The sequence below is a fragment of the Lissotriton vulgaris genome, chromosome 5 (genome assembly GCF_964263255.1).
Source record: "Lissotriton vulgaris chromosome 5, aLisVul1.2, whole genome shotgun sequence".
Lineage (NCBI taxonomy): Eukaryota > Metazoa > Chordata > Amphibia > Caudata > Salamandridae > Lissotriton > Lissotriton vulgaris.
Window position 1 is genome coordinate 245582819 of NC_141693.1, and position 11742 is coordinate 245594560.

General features: G+C 43.6%; 1 non-coding gene across 1 annotated transcript; it reads right to left on the bottom strand.

Moving 5' to 3' along the window:
• Window positions 1-3453: 3453 nt before the first annotated feature.
• On the bottom strand, window positions 3454-3527 carry TRNAN-GUU (transfer RNA asparagine (anticodon GUU)). The gene has a single exon. It is a non-coding gene; the product is annotated as a tRNA-Asn (tRNA).
• Window positions 3528-11742: the final 8215 nt, after the last annotated feature.

Here is an 11742-nt window from a genome sequence, read left to right on the forward strand (position 1 = left end):
CCTTAGTTTAGGAGAAAGCAAGCGTAAAAGCTCAACTCCAATCTGGGTCGTACCTCACCGAGGTCAGGTCTGTTTGCAAGGTAATGGGAGAAATCCGAGAGCTCAGCTAGGGAGGAGTGAGTGCGTAGAGACTTACGTGTTTCCGGCTAACTCTTCCCCTGCCTTTCTTACTGCTAGGGGTACCTACTTCATTGGTCGAGACAGAGCTTATACATGGTTGCCTGCCGACTTTTCAGGATCATGTTATATTGCTCGATTGTTGCCTCCGACATACACTGCTTCATCTGATTACCACAGAACCAGAGTAGCGAGAGGTGTCTTCAGCAAGGAAGATACCGCTGGTCAGGAAGCTGGAGACTTCTTCAAAGGCTTCCTTCCGTTCTGGGGGCCTATGGCTAATAGTAGAAACATACGTCAGCTAACACGGGTAGTTGAATCTACTATTACCGAAACTGCTGGTGCCCTTAGCAATCTGACAGCTGAGCTTCAGGCGGATAGGCTCATGACGTTGCAGAACCGTATGGTTCTAGACGTTATACTTGCAGATCGAGGTGGGGTATGCAGAATGATCCAATCGAGCTGCTGTGTCTTTATTCCTAATAATGCTCCAACAGTCTATGAGGCGATCTCTAAGTTGCACAAGATTTCAGACTCCATACATGTAGACAAGGGAAACTGGTCCTTCATGGAGTGGTTTTGGACTCTGATATCAGCGTGGGGATGGAAGGTTCTAATGGTCATTGGTGTCATCTTAGTGTTCCTATTCTCATGTTGTCTGATTATCCAATGTGGTCCTGCTCTGTGTAGTCTTTGTGCTGCAACTTGTCTCAGAAAGCCACCTAAGTTTGGAGAAAAGACACGAGAAAGGATGATGATACAACAGCATATCACTGACCTGATGAGCATAGAACTAGATTCTGACATAGACTGAGTAATTGCCTATGTAAGGGCAAAAGGAGGGTCTGAGGTTCCGTGACGGTTCCGTGACGATTTGAACCCGTGTTTTCAAGTTTGTCGGAAATACATAATATTGGTATCAGCGAACCGCAAATGATCCATTTAGTATATCCTGGTGTTTTCGCTATGCTACGAGCAAGAGCTCTCCTTTTATAAACACATTTCTGATCTACCCACGGCATCCATCTTAGATCATGGCCGCCATCTTGTGTTTCTTGCCCTCACATATGCAATAGCCTCTGATCACTTCATTTCGATTAAGGACACGTAACCTTAGCCGGAGATTCACCTCTTTCATGACACGTGCACCTTAAACCAGATCACGCTGTAGCTGCATGACTCAACAAAGGCTACCTCCTCTGCCCGAGGCCAGTCCTGCCAAACTGGTCTTCGTGTCCATTGTCCTGATCATGATTAGGCGGCCGAAGCCGGTAGCCTTGCCCATTTACAACCCACAAACATCCCTTATCCCACTTTTCTATCTTCCACACCTGGCTCTGTTTCTTTCTTTCTGAATCTTTATTAGGGGGAGGTAACGAACTTTACGATGAGGCGGTCCGGGTCCTGAATGCAATATTGACAGGGAATTGTGACAAACTAGTGGGAACCCCTCTCTTCGCAATGTTTGGCCTCAGATATTATCGACGGTTCCTGTGTAACGCCAAATATTTATTGTTTTAGACACAAAGGTTTTGGGAATGTATTACATGTAAAGAATTCGCCCCCAGCTTAAAATTTAGTATATAAGGAGCAACCCGCTTTGTACAAATTGAACAGGCTCCTGGTTACTGCCCGTGTGTAGTATCTGTGACTTCTGTGTCCCTGCAGTAATAAACCTTTGGTCTTTGACGCCACCATCGAGAAGCCCGTGTTTCTGTTCATTTGTGCACCAAGGCAGGTGGAACTCCGGGGTCTTTGGGTGTTGTTCCCTGACACCTCTGGACGGAACCAAAAAGTCCAGAACTCCAGAAGGCAGACCAGAAATAGCCACCACTTATGGACTACCCTATTAAAGGAAAATTCAGATAACACTAGGAACATCTCTTGCAACAACTACATTTTTTACAAGATTTAATGTAAGGTACAAAATCGAACATTGAATGTCTATTGGCTGAAATGTCTAGCTTAAGAATTAATGTCAAAGCATTAGCAAATAAATTAGAGGAAGCAGAAATGAGGATAGGGAAACAGAAGACAAAGTGTCAAAGAAAAAAAATAAAGGTAATGTAAAAAAAAGATGGAATCCCTCAAAACGGACCTCACTGATCTCGAAGACAGAAATACGAGAGGCAAATTGAGAATGTTTTGTCTTCCAGAAAACACAGTCCTGTGTTGGCTTTCTCCATCCCTCTAGATGCCACAGATTCTAGGAATATCTTTCATGAAAGAATTTGAAATAGAGAGAGCACATAGAAATCCTACATGTAACACAGCAATCCACTCCAGCCAGACACCAATGATTTTTAGATCACTCCTTACCAGCACACAGAACAAACCCTTGAACATATGACAAAGGTAAGAACTCTATATCACTCACTATATGAGAAGGACTCCGGACTTGGGGAAAGAGAAACAGGTCCCAAAATTAATTTGGCCGGATTATCTCAAGAGGGTAAAAAGAAAGAAAAGGAAACAAGCATTGAAAATGCAATAGGTCTCGCTTTTGATTAAGTTAAAGCCATTTGCTTTGCTAATGGTATTGTAAAGCAAAGCAAATGGCTTTAACTTAATGAAAGGCAAGACCTTTTGCATTTTCAATGCTTGTTTCTCACTGCTTTCTGGGAATTGTAGTCCAGATTATATAATGGTCTCAAAAGAGCTCCAAATATCAGAATACAAAGAAGAAGCTATGACTGAATGAGCGACTTAGGTAGGGAACTGGTAAACTTTAGAGGTCAGTAAAAGGATGACACCTCAAAGCTCCTTCTGATCAGCAGTCAGCACTAATGTACAGAGTTTTCGAAGTACGTCTCCTAAGCAGACTGTAGTGTTAGATCGCCGCCACCATGACATTTTAAACAAGCTGTAACCCCGCTCATTATGACGTAATTTGCCCAATAGTATCCCACTCCCCCAAGGCACCGATCTCCTCCGCGTTTGTGTGGATGTGGATGGGGGAACTTCCCTTTCCCACTAACACGCCTATTACGGAACTAGAAAAGCAGCCACACTTTCTCATGGGGTCTCCTGTAGGGACCCTCGGAGACTCAGGGATATGAATTGTGCAGGGAAGTAGAAACAAACTGGCAGCCCTTGCAGGCCTGAGTGTAGCAGTGTGGTCAAAAAACTAAAGCATCGGCCTTTCTAGTATCTGAGATGAAAAGACGTTCCACGATGCTGCGAGCAATAGCAGAACAAGCACAAAGAAAAAGAAAATGTCTTCTCTGTGTGGGAAAGTTTTTTTTTATCATTCCCGTGTTGGTGTAAGCACACAGTTTTGTTATTCAATCCAAGTTCACTTTACATTCAAATATCATGTAAAATAAATAAAGGAAACGTCCCTGCATGGGCTTGAACCACCAACCTTTCCGTTAACAGCCGAACGCGCTAACCGATTGCGCCACAGAGACTGGTTTCTCTTATTTATTTGTGTGTAAAGTACTACTGACGCCATTCAGTGTGTGACAAAAAGTCTCGGTTGAGTTTTTGACGAATTTCCACAGAACATATAATCCAGCTGACAAATATCTGATATGGTTGTCAACACCAGAGGATTGAGACAAAGTCAGATTCGAAGGGGGTAGGACGAAGGAAAAGTCTTAGACACTGCAAGTTGGAGCAAAGCTCAGAATAAGATAAAACAAAAGCAGCAGCGACGGTAAACTGAACCAAAAGCCACACGGTGAGATCATGCAACAAAGTCTGAGCGAAATGAAACTGTAACGTGGTAAAATTTAAACTGCAACTGAGCCTCAGACAAGAAGAAGCTGAAACAAACCCCCAAGGAAGAGGGAACTGTAACAATGTAGCAAAGTGAAAGCTGTGGGCAGTGAATAAATTAGGGGAGGAGAAATGCCTGAGGCACAGCGCACACTGGGGAATGCCTGTGGGAGGGAGGCTGTTGGCTTTGATGTGCATGCGCTTTTAAGGTCAATGCGCTTGCACAGTGAGCTTGCTTTTCACGGGCACAGCATCAAATCGCCCGATGGTTAAGCTCCGGTTAAGCCCCAATATCTCTCGCAAGCGCATTGACAGGCTCGACCTAAAAACAGGAGAAAATAGGAGAAGAAATCTAATTGGGCAAGTCCAAAAGGTTGCAAACATTGCCCTCATCCACTATATAGTGGCATGCTTCATAATAGGGCCGCTGACACACCCTGGTGCAGACCAACGTACAGGGTGGAGTGCAAAATATATATATATATATATTTTTATTATAGAGAAAAGAGAAGAAAAATTTAAATATAGGGATCCCTGTTGCAGAAAAGAATAATAATAAAACTGTCCAAGTAGGTGCCTGTCTAAATTTTATTCTGGGTCCCGCTTGGCAGGATTAAAAGAATGAAGGGGTATATGATAGAGACAACGTCTCCATTACCCGATCTGCTGTACAAACATGTTTCAGCCCTTGTCTGCCACCAGGTAGGGTTGAGGACACTCATCAGGATACAGATCCCTTAAAACGTCTCGTTAGTTCTTCCCTCCTGGTATTATCACTGTATGGTAGTGAACCTTTCGGTGGCAATACTTGCCCCTAGTAGACCCACGTCGTCCGTATACCTACAAGAAAAAAACAAGATTAATTATTATATTTTCCACTTCTCCCTTCCGCTGCAATTTCACCCCTTTTTTGTTGTTTTTGGTTAAAACCTCTAAAAATCGTGATCACCTTATTCAGCTTTCACTATATTTCCCCATTAATTCAGCACAAACACCCCGTGAAAAGTGATGCACTCACAAACACTCAAATTATGCCACACAATCCACAACAGCCTGCCTGACGGCCTTCCTTACCCGAGTTCCATAAATGATAAGCCATACTCGGGGTAGAGTGGGGACACCGCCTGTAGTCACATTAAGAAATTAAAACATGCATATGTTTTTTTGTTCAAGAAATTAAATCAATCAATTTAGAAGTCATGCCTATTGAAAAGGTATCGTATGTATGAGAGGGATGCTTTAAAAGTCTCTCACACAGTCAGTCAGTCAAATACACTTTATTCGATTTGTTAAAATCATAAAAGGCATAGAATTTACATACAAGCATAAAAACAAGCAAATCATATATTTACAAATTAGTACAAGGCCCTTGTAGACAGATACGGTGCAGTTAGTCAAAATAAAATCAGCATAAAAATAATGTTAATTAAAATAATACATTAGGTGGCGCATTTTTTGTCTTAATTCTGATTGCCGCCACTAGAAAACTGGCCACACAATAAATGATGCGGGTGTTACTCAACTGCTGGAGATAGAATAATGCGGGCCTGACTTGAATAAAGCTGGCCTCTCTCAGAATTGGTTACAAATATTTTTTTCCTTATGCCCATGTAAAACCCGCAAAACATGATGAAATGCATTGTGTCTTGTTGGGAAAATTTATCGCAATTACAGGGTGGGCCCTCTTCTGGTTTTGCCCATGATTGGTAGCTACCCAGCGAAAAATGTATCAGATTAAATCTGAATTTAGTCAATAAAAATCTATGAAAGGGTTTGGTTACGATTTTAAGATATGGCTCGAGAGAGGGGGAAGTTGTTAGCATAAAGTGCGATCTAACTGTTGGTTTCACAAATTCCTGCTCCTCACGAGCCAATCTAGCCCTATCTAGAAAATGGATCTTGATCCAGTTAACGTCCTCCCTCCTAATGCTAGATGGTGACAGAAAGAGTTCCGGGGTATTTTATTCGCAAAATCCAGTGCCATGACGTCAGTCAAGATAGCGTGGTTCAGGGTTAATTCTAAATTGAGCCATGTTTTTGCCCAGAATGTTAATGGGGCCAGTTTCAACCTATCTGTAATGTAGTCCAAGCCCACCTCAGAATGGATCGAAAAGGTGGGGGTGGACTTGGGGACAGACAAAAGGTATCTCAAGAACCCATTTTCCACTCTTTGAATCTTATCTTGAGGTACATAGCCCCACAGAGGAGAGCCATAAGTGGCAATTTGGTGTTATAAACTTTTAAGAGAGCCTCCATGGGCCTGGCCCCTAGCCTCTTTGAAAAACCCATAAGGGATGAGGTGGATCGAGCCACAGATATGCTCTTAGCCTTAATTTGGGGGGCCCACGACCCCTTCTCGAAGAGGACCCCCAAATAAGGGAAAACGGCAAGCCTGGAAACCACCTCACCCTTGCAGACAAAGGTTTTTGATTTGGACTTACATCTGCGGTAACCAACCACCATCGAATGGGATTTTTTAGCATTTATCTTTAGGTCTAGCCGATCCATAAAGGCCCCAAATAGGTCCAGCAGTCTCTGGAGTCGACGCCAGTACGGGCTATTAGTACTGCATCGTCCGCGTATAGGAGAGCCGGAATTGTAGCCTCTCCTACACGCGGAACGTCGACCCCCGCTGTCTCTAGATGCTTTCCCAGGCCGTTAATGTAAATGGTGAAGAGAAGGGGGGCCAGAATACATCCCTGGCGCACTCCCTTCTCTGATTTGAAACGGCTCGTACACCTACCCTCCCTGATGACCCTAACCGAGGCAAACAGCTCCTGGTGAAGGGACGCCATGAAGTTAACAAGTGACGGGTCGATCCCAATCTCCAATAGGATTAACCACATCTTTGCCCTGTTAAACCAGATCGAAAGACGAGGAAAGATGCATGAATGCCAAAAATAACGACCCCGCCTTGGCTACCGTGTATTTAGAAATTAAAAGGTGCAGGTTAGAACATAGGTCCAGGTTGCCTCTTTTCTCTCTAAACCCGTATTGTATATTAGAAAGACCCCCACTACTCTCTATGTTGTCCCTTAGCTTAAGCAATAAGACTCTGCCTAGTATCTTAATCGCAGAGTCTAGGAGGGAAATGGGTCTATAGCACCCCGGGTCGTCTCGCTGCCCCCTTTTAAATATTGGCACGATGATTGAGGTGGCCCAGGTGGAGGGGAAAGTCTTACCATTAGTGGCGCGAAAGACGTTTGTTAACACCTTTGCCCAAAGTTTCGGTGAGTGTCTGTAAAGGTCTGCCGGTACGCCATCCGGCCACCAGCACCTTGTTTTTCGAGGTCTCTAATATTGCTTTCTCCACTTCGTCATAACTGAAAAGAAGGGGAGCAAGCTCGGGGGCCACCGATGAACAATATTGGGCGTCGGAGTCTAAATCACCATAAACTTCTTTGAAATGGAGAAGCCATTTATCGTCGGGGATAACACAGTCCATGACCAAGTTATCTAGGTCTGAGAAAAAGGGCTGGTTTATTGTGGCCCAAAACTGACTGCTGTCGCGCAGTACGTCTATTGAGAGTAGTTTTTCCCATGCTTCCTTTATTATGGCGTTTTTTATGCCACTAATGGTCAGCTTATATTCCTTCCTCAGGTGCGCGATGACAACCTTGTCTCTCTGGAATGCTTGTTTTAGTACCCTATGGGCTTTTGAACAGTTTGAGTCAAACCATTTATATGGCTTGTTACCTCTCTGGCTAGAAGTGGACGTCAAATCATTTGAGATTTGTGCGCATATTAACTCAAAGGCCCCCATGATTTCTGAGTTGGTAGCTTTTTGATCCTGACAAATAGCTATGTTGCCCTCGATTTTAGGGAGTAATTTTTCAATAAAGCTTTACGGGACCACCTTTGCCCACTTAAGCCTTCTCCCTTGGTCCGTGGGTACTAGGGCAGCCCCAATTGGGAGGAGCAGGGCCTATTACCCATTGGATCACCCCAGGATAACTCAAGCAACAACGGGTTGTGATCACTGTATATTGAGACTATTACTTTGTACGTCACAACCCTATGTAAGATACCAGGGGTCAAAAAGATATAATCTATAACTGAGCCATGATCAGTGCCCTTATAAGTACTTGTTCTTGTCCCCCCCCTCTGTGTTAATCGGTTCAAATATGATAAAATTTGCCAGCAACTCTTCAAGGCGCCCCCCTGACTTAGTGTGCTCAAAGTGGGGAGCCATCGAACCTGATGGTCCCTCGTGCTCTCCAGTGTAGCATGGGTCGCTACAGGGGTGAATATTGAAATCACCCATTAACATAAGCTCGAAATTAGTGTGATTATTTAGACTGAGATTAAACAAGTCTCTCACACGTTCGGATCTTGATTGCAAGCATCTGTCAGCGTTTGTTATCAGATTCATCAAGAAAATAAATCTTGTGAATTAGTCTTTTCTTTTATTATTACAACTTCAACCCATGGTTATACTATGTGTGAAACTAGTTGCTAATATGCACACTCCCCTACATGACTCATACCTTATATCTGTCTGAGCACATGGCTCCCTGCTCGTTGCAACTGCACTATCAGCAGAACCTTCTAATGTGGTGGGAAGAGAGAATGTTTCCCTCCCCTAGTTCGGGCTGGACTGTTCCCATGAGGCACAGGGTCAGACTGATTTTCATATGGCCATGTCTGAACTAGGGTTGCGGAGTGAGCTAAAGAATGATGATGGATTAAACCCAGATCTGTTGACTGGGGGTGAGTGCCTGCAATGTTCAACACTCCGTCCATCATCCCCTTTGGTTTTGCTTCCTTACCCTTGGGGGCACCGTTCAATGCTTATGATATATATTCTATTCCTTATTTCAGTGCTAGCCCTGTTATCTAGTTGCTATATCTGCTATTCCTGTTCCTTACAATGTGTCATACAGCCATGTCTCCGGAGTCAGACTTTTCTTTAAAAAATGCTGAGTCTCGAATGCAAGATCTATAGCGCACATCGATCATCATGCCCCAGTGTATGGGCGGGTTCATGACTCTCTTCCCAGCCCACAGGGCTCCCTGCTTACTTCATCAAGGCGCAGATGTCGTCAAATCGGCCGCTCTACTCCCTCCGATGATGAGGGGTCCGCAACACTCAATTAAATTGGGAATACAGACGCATTAGGGGAATATACATGTCTGAAAAGGTAAGAACTCTACACTGGATAGGACGTAAGATTGATACATCTCAGTATTACACTAAGACTACCACCAGTTGCATGAACATTTTCTGGCATTGCGTCCAGAGATGAGATCGCTGAACATTTTCTTTACTTTCATCGGACCTGACAACCGTAGGTGATGGCTGTACGAGGATCTTTGATGAACTGAAATACTTAGAATCTTTTATGAAAGACTTGGTAGGTTCTCAAGTGTCTTACTGAATTTATTGGCCCTTGATGGCTATAAACAGTTCCAATTCTGATGATGTGATATTTAGTGAGCAAATAGCCTCCAGTAAGTCAACTTCTCTTTAACATGTAATCACTTACTCAATTTTTTCAAACTATAATCTTCTTCATCTCTGGAGGCTGCCAGTGCTAGATCTCTTACACATAGGACTTTAGTACTGACTAATACCAATAGTTACTTCTCCTTCACCATTACTAACAAGACTGACCCTGCATCACTCTCCTTATGCCTCATCAGTAGTTCTTCTGGCACACACTATGAACTAATTTACTTCTTGTATTGATTTGTTACCATACCGATACACCATGAATTCGCATTTAAGCACTTTGCACCATGCAACCTTATCTCAATATCCATAAGTGCAAGCCTAGTTTGTCAGAACAGAGAAACAGCTTCATTTTTACAATATCAATAATCATCTGTACTTATACTTAAAAACACTCTCAAACATTATTGATGCTTTCACTAGGAGTTTCTTTTCCTTACTTCAGTCATTCCATGGTAACATTAATGCTACTAGAATCCATGTTAAAAAATACTCTGTTGGTTAAGATTAAAAGACTGCTAGAGGCCAGGTCTCCTAGAGCTATCACATGGTGGGGATGTACAGAATCAATTAAAATGATGGTGACGTCCCATGTAAACTTCACTACGGATATGTGTTAGACCAGACTTCCTTGGTGTAGTCTTCGGCAAAACCTTTTGCCTTAACCCCTCCCTGTGTTCTGAATTTTGTTTTCATTAGGACTCTGTGCACTTTACCACTGCTAACCAGTGCTAAGGTTCTTGTGCTGTCTACCTAAAACATGGTACAACTGGCTTACAACTGATTGGTATATTTAATTTAGGGCCTGTAAATTAAATGCTATTAGTGGGCCTGCAGCACTGATTGTGCTACCCACTTAAGTTGCACTTTAACATATCTAAGGCCATTGCAGTAAGTGCAGCATTTTTACAACTGTAAATTCTACTTGGCAAAATAAACCTTTTGCCAGGCCTAAACCTTATATTTTAATACATACAACCCACCCCAAAGGTGTTCTATGCAGGGCAGAGTGCATTGTATTTAAAAGTAGGACATGTATTTTTAAGTTTTACATGTCCTGGTAGTAAATAACTCCGAAATTTGTTTTCAACTACTGCAAGGCCCATCACTCTCATTGGATTACCTTATTACATTTAATAAGTTGTGACCTTTGATTCCGTACAGACAGGGATGTCAAGTTTGGTCTCAAATAAATTGTAATTTAAAATTCTCTTCAATTGTGAAGTCGACTTTTAAGTCATAATTCTGAAAATACCACTTTTATAAAGCTGGCATTTTCTTGTCCTAGACATTATGTGTGTGCCTGCTACCTGTTCCACATGACTGTGAATAGCTTAACTGTTGGCTCTGTGTGCATTCCTCCCCGACAGTAAGAGAAAGGGGGACTAGCTGTTGCCAGGATTGACCATCCTGCCAGGATTTTGGGACAGATCGATTTCCTGCCCCACTTAAATTTCAAAGGATTGCCTTCAACACACACCTGATACTAGTCTTTTGTTACTCCAGACTACGTTGGCAGGGGAAGAGGAGAACTTTCCAGAACCAGATATGGGGTAGCGAGGATGTTCGCCCAATTCAAAGGCTGGCACCAGACATACATTTTGTGAGCCTCAAAACAATGCCTCAGTGCACTGCTGGAGCTATATACATTAAAGGACTGCCTTGCTCCCCAGAGGACTGCTCTGCTGCTTGAGGCCTGCCTGGTTCCCCAGAGGACTACCCTTCTGCTCTAGGCCTGCTTTTTTCCCCAGAGGACTGCCTTGCTGCTTGAGGCTTGCCTTGTTCCACAGAGGACAGAGCTGCTAATTGAGGCCTGTCCTGCTCTCTGAAAAGGAAGACTAAACCTGCTCCCTACATCCCAAGCTACGTGTGTGACACTAAGGGTCAGTTGGCTGACCTTTTTGAGCTACAGGGATACAAGTTCCAGAGGCCTCCCTTCACCTGCCCATCTGACCAGCTGCACTGGACATGCCGGGACCTGCACCTGGACTGAACTCTGCAGGCCTCTGCTGGAGTGAGTCCCTGATCCCCAAGAGATGCCCCTAAGGTCCTGGACCCTTGGCTGGCATCAGAGAGAACCCCTCCTTGCCTAACTGAAGGTTCCATCAAATCTGGCACAGAGTGATGCAAAGCATCGACGTACAGCTGAAAGCTTCATCAGTACAGACACCGTGCAACACAAAGCCCTGCAAAGCCTCGCCCCACAGCTCATAGCTTTATTGGAACCAATGCCAAGCAACACAAAGCATTTTCCTTGTGTTGTGTTTACGCGTAATTAATTTGTGTGTGCAGCATACTTTACATATTCCCTCTACGTTAAGCCGGACTGCTTTTGTGCCAAGCTACGAGATTGTTAAGCACAGGTTAATTTAGTGACTTTTGTGGTTCTTTCCAACAAGAATTGTGGTTGTTGCTTGAGTACAGGTTTCACCCCCTCAATCAATAACCCAATT